Here is a 6,000-nt window from a genome sequence, read left to right as displayed (position 1 = left end):
GATATGTGTATAAAGCCTGTTGGCAACAGTATTGTTTACCCAGGTTTATTACAACAGGGGTGAATATCTGCTCACCTGCATTTCATATATAAAAAATGAGCAGTATCTGTACAGAAGTCCCACTGTTTTGCTGAAGTTATGTAATAGTCCTTCGGCCACAATTACAAAATGAAAGAACACTGGCTTTTATCTGAACTCTGTGCTGGGTGCAATTTGATTCTAAGAATTGCTTTTAGACAGTGGAAGCTCTGTTCAGAGTGATTACAGGATTTAGGGAACTTCAGTATGAAGTGAATTTTCTCTACAACAAAGACCCTGTTTCAGTGAGTCCTTTAATATTAATGTGTGAGTATCTCTTACCTGCTCACCGAGGTAGCGGCAGTAGCTTAGAGACTACTTGTGCCCTGACGAGTGCCTTTCCAGTGAATGTTTTGTGGCAGCGGGGTCCTTGCTGAAAAATGCATGCATTACAAGCATTGTCTTTGCTCTGCCCTTGTCTGCCTCAGCGCTTTTCCAAACAACCAGACTGAATTTAATGCAACCTACTAAGCAAAGGTGCCACAAACACGTTTGGTTATATTCGGTTGCTCTATTGGCATCATGTCAATTCTGCATTTTAAAGGTTGTTTTATTTACGGCCCCAAAGGTCATTGCTTAAGCTGCAGGGAATTGTATCAAGTGTTGTTTTTTTTGTTATATGTTTGGCAAATAGCAGAGAAACAAACTATAATCTTGCATGCATGATTGGTTTAACTTTACCCTGTTATGCTCTTATTCCCATTAGTTTGTGAATGAATACAATGCAAGGAATGTGTTCTCTTGCGGGAGGCAGATATTGTTTCAGAGTTGGGTGGGGGTGGAGGGGGGGTGTGGGGGGGGGGACAAATGCACTCAGTCCTCGGCTAATGTAATGATGAGGTTGTTCGGTGCCTGCAGTGTTTGCGAAAGTTATTGCAAAAGCCCCCTGGATCTGTGCATCGCGTTTGAAAACGCAGGGAGCCAAATTCTTTCGATGATCTCCCCCATTCTCTCCCGCTCCCTATCGGAAGACACACACACACGCATTGGAAGTTGATGAATGGACTTATTTTCATGCACCCTTGATGAGTGAGCCAAATGAGGACATAAATAGACAAACACTGCCGTGAGATACCCCAGCCAGATTTGGGAATTTTGGCTTCAACGCCCGCCTCTCTTTGGGTTTGTTATTTCATGCTTTTGTTTGTTCAGTTTGCGATGAACTGTTACATGTTTTCTGATTGTCTCAGAACATATGCTCTAAACTGAGCATGAAAGATATTACCTCTGATGAGCCATCAATCTGTTCCACACACACACCACCAGAGCGTCTTTTGTAAGCAACTTTGAGAAAATGCTCAAAATCGTCTTCTTTTCATCTTACTCCAATCTATGAACTTCTGTCTTTCCACTCAATTTGAACTGCCCCTTTTTATTCTCTTCATTATAGTTTTAGTATGTGTATAACTACGCTTTTGTGTTGATTGCCCGGCTGGGCCCAGCTTCATATGTTTGTCTTTGCAGAGTGCCCAGTATTTGTAGTGTTCCCTGGTGTTATTTAGCTAGGCTTAGTGTGCTTTCTGAAAAGGGCTATGTAAATAAACGGCTGCCGTTACAGCTATAGGTGGGATAGAGCTGCTGGAATCCTTTCCCCCTCCGTGTTTTCACAGAAAATGTAAACTCAATTATGATGCGTAATGATGTTTCTTCTGCTCCGTGGAAGACTTGAGCATTGTTCGCTCTGTTGTCTCATGGCTACAGAGACGGGGCTGAATGGGGCTGATTTTAGAATAATCTTTTCTCCACTTGCACGCATGCACACTCACTCACACGCAAACAGACACAGTCGCACTCTCTCTCTCTCTCTCTCTCTCTCTCTCTCTCTCTCTCTCTCTCTCTGTGAGTGTGGGTATGAGAGAGAGAGGCAAGCAGCAACAGGAGAGATAGAGAGAGAGGGGGAGAGAAAGAGGGAGAGAGAGAGAGTGAAAGGTAGAGAGAAAGAGAGCATGTCTACCAAATTCACACTACACGAACAGACAGACATACACAAACACACAACTACTCCCACAACATTCATACGCTCTCTAACTCTCACCCTCTCTCTCACTATATCTCAACCACACACATACACACACACACACACACACACACACACACACAGGCACACATACTAGCCCTATTCCTCTCAGACCAGTGCACACAAACAGTGCTTGCGCTGCCAAAGCGTTCAGCCGAGGAAGCCTTCGTCGGTTCACAGAGGAGTCACTGTAGCGGACCCCCCTCCGCTCAGTGAGGGGTTCTGCTCTGCCTGTCCCTGCGGGGTGTGTGTGTGTGTGTGTGTGTGTGGGGTGGGGTGGGGGGGTGGGGGGGGGAGCAAGGCCACACTGTCCCGAGACACACTAGCCCACATAACTGCCACTGAGGGCCACACCAGCACAGTGTGTGTGGCTACAGTATGTTTAGACTTCTCCCTTTGATCTCTGAGGATTTTGTGTCTGTAACGGGCATATGACACAAAAAAAAAAATCTGTAACAACGAATAACCGTTTCTGAATAGTTCCTGTGAACAGTTTCTGCCTCAAGGGAATGCGCTCTTGAGTTCTCTGGAATGCAGAGGTGGTTCCTCAGCCTCAGCTGATGCCGCAGTGGGAGGCTGTCTGTCTGGCCTGGATTGCCCGGATGACTGTCCAAGGGAATGTCTTGCGTTGAGCTGAGCTGCACTTTGATGTGGACCACGGCTGGCCGGCCACACTTCACCACGATTGGCCAGTCCTTTCATCTGCTCACACATATGGTGGGAAGCATGTTGTAATGCATAGATATCGTCCCCTATAGGGTGACATCCTATGGTAGGGTGCGTGTGGAAAGGCTGCTTCGCGTGTAAGCTGGAGCTATTTCAGACTAAATGGTCACAAAAGGTAAAGCGGTGTGCTTCTGCGTTCTAAAAAAGGGGCCATGCTTTGTATGAAGTGCTATCCTATACAAGGGTCATCGTGCCACTTGGTTAACACAAAAGCATTTCTTACATAACACGTTACAAAAAGCACTTGGGGTTATTGTTAGGGGTGGGACTGGTTCTCCGATCAGTCATCTGTAGCAGTATGTCCTTACATGGGAAGTGTGAGGAGGGATCATCTATCACTTAATTATGTAAGTACTGTATACTGCAATATGAAGACTTCACAATGAAGCAAGGACTAAAATGGTTTGCCTACACAGGACACATCCACAGCAGAGTGAGACTACTACCTTTGCTTGTATTACTTCAACAACTCTCACACCTATTGATACAACTCAATTTACAAGTCCACTTGGTCACAACAAGCCTTCTGATTATGAGGTATTGGACATACAGTATGGCATCCTAAATGGTCTCATTGGCAGAACGACCAGGCATGATAACATGACAAAGAGAGCATGGAGATAGTACAATCTCACAATGCTGGCCATTATGTACAGATAATCTGTATCAGAATCTGATAAGATAATTGCGAAGATGATACAATTTACAGGCATGTGTGTTTATCAGAATTGCTATTAGTAATATTTCTGTTACTATGAGTCAATGAGTCATTATTGACTTGCTCATTTAAAAGTCAATCATTTCCCCCATACTCACACACACACACACACACACACACACACACACACACACACACACAGTAATGTATAATTTTGGTATTGTGCATAGTCTCTCAGGGTCTGATCTTGATTGAAAATGGCTCGTGATGAAATAGCGCGGTTCTCAGTAGCAGGGGGTGGATTCTCACAGGCTCATCCTTTAAGCACTCGCTAAATCCATTCAAGTTCATTAAAAAGCAGCGGAGAAAGAGAGAAACACATACACACACGAACACACACACACACACAAACACATACACACACACGCACACACACATACACACATACAGAGTGAGTGAGAGAGAGAGAGAGAGAGAAAGACAGAGATGAGAGAACAAGAGCAAATAAATGTGTGTTGCTTTCAGCGAGCAGGGGCATTGTGGGGGTATGGTCTCTCAAAGGCTGTGTGATCCTTTTGTGGAGGCAGTTTAGAGACAAACACAATTACTCCAGCTATAAAGAAACTCTTGGCTGTATGTACACCCAGAAATAGCTGTCCGTGGGCTAGGAAGCAGGTCAACGCAATGGAGCCCACGACTTGGCTTTATACCGGTAAAAAATAGATCATCTGTACGCCGCCATGCATGAACATGACCAGAAAGCACGGGATGAGTCACTTCTATAAAATAATCATGCGTGCGAATGTACAGCGCGTACCGCCAAAACGACAGACACACAGACTACTACACCATGGAGTTACCTAACACCTGCAATTCATATGTGGTGTGATCTAAGAGTGAAATCCCCGGGAGATTATATAAATCACAAGGACCTTAGGAATGGCAATTTCGTAAGAAAATGTCTGAAATAAAAATGGTTACCGCAGCGGTTGAGATTTGTCTGAGATTTGGAGGCCGGTTCCTTGAAAGTTGGATGGGATGTAAATGCCATGCAGGGTTTCCATTATCTTTTTACTGTCCCACTTCTTGACCAAATAATGAATAAGCATTGTAACCTCCAATACGCACATACATCAAACAAAAACTATTTTAAATCGTATTTTACTATTGTACTGTTCTACCATTACGGTGCTCATTTGAAGCTGCATAGAATGAAAACTGGAACGGTCAACAAAGAGGTAGTGGAGGTATGACCGGACTCGTTTGATATTTTCCAGTAAGGGTTGCTGATAAAAGGATGGTTATCAAACAGGGCAAACATTAGTTTTTGATTACACACACACAGACACACATAAGAACCTGATTTCTGAAATGGTGAAAGTCACCTGCCACGTGTATTTTTTTTCTCAATTTATTCTGTGTACTCATGTTTCATAGCTTAAAGACAACATAGCACAGAATTGTCTCAGTCTTGTCATGTTTGTAAACAATCGAGTTGTGTTATTGAACTGCTTGAATTTATGACACCGCGATAACATAACAAATATTTGTACAGCATTACTGGCATACATAAGAACAAGGTCCATGCTGAATTAATGGACAATATTCTCGAGAATGTTGATCATAAATATCACAGTTACTGATAAGTAAGGAGTCACCTGGATATATTGCTTTCATTCTTAGGCTTTGTCGACATTTCTTGTAGCCACTGACTAGAATCCATTGGATGAGGCTCTGGCATATTGTGCGGACACTGCTACCATGATGGTAGAGAGCCATTCACTGTATCAAAATGGCAGGCAAATCCTTTCGAATGAGTATACAATTTACTCCCAAAATAACCATAAGGTATTCATAGTAATTTACGTTCCTGTCACCGAAGGGGTTTAGCAGTCCTTACGTAGTGTAGTCTAATGGACCTTCCTGGTACATAATAGTATATTCACACAACCATATGTTTTAGTCCAATCATACATGCTCAAAATACATTGTAATTACAGTGTATTGCAAAACATGTTTCATAATACACTGTACTTTAAGACTGAACAAAGATTTTTTTTTTACTACCATCTGTCATACTGTAGGAGCAGGTAGTCTATCTTTGCCACAGAGGAAGATTGTTCTCATAGTTCTCACAGTAACCAGATCACTCAGTAGTCTCACGAGTTATGTCATGTCATTGTTGTCATATTTGTCATTACAGGAAGATGTGTTCATGAGTTCATAAAAACATTGTCTGGGGATGAGGATCAACTGCCAGTTATACATACATCTCTCAAAATAAATAAAATGTTCTTTTTCCCTAGGTTGTTGTTAATTACTGTAAACATTGAGACACATGAAAATACTGTACTTGACTGCAACGCACCTTTTCAGAAGCACATTTTGTCAAAAAAAAGAAGAAAACACACACATGCGCACATACACGCATACACACACTCACACAAACACCCACACATACACACACCCACCCACACCCACACACACACACTGTGCATCCCATATTTGTTTTGTGTATAAA

The sequence above is a fragment of the Sardina pilchardus genome, chromosome 21 (genome assembly GCF_963854185.1).
Source record: "Sardina pilchardus chromosome 21, fSarPil1.1, whole genome shotgun sequence".
In the NCBI taxonomy this organism is placed as follows: Eukaryota; Metazoa; Chordata; class Actinopteri; order Clupeiformes; family Clupeidae; genus Sardina; species Sardina pilchardus.
This window is presented reverse-complemented; position numbering follows the sequence as displayed.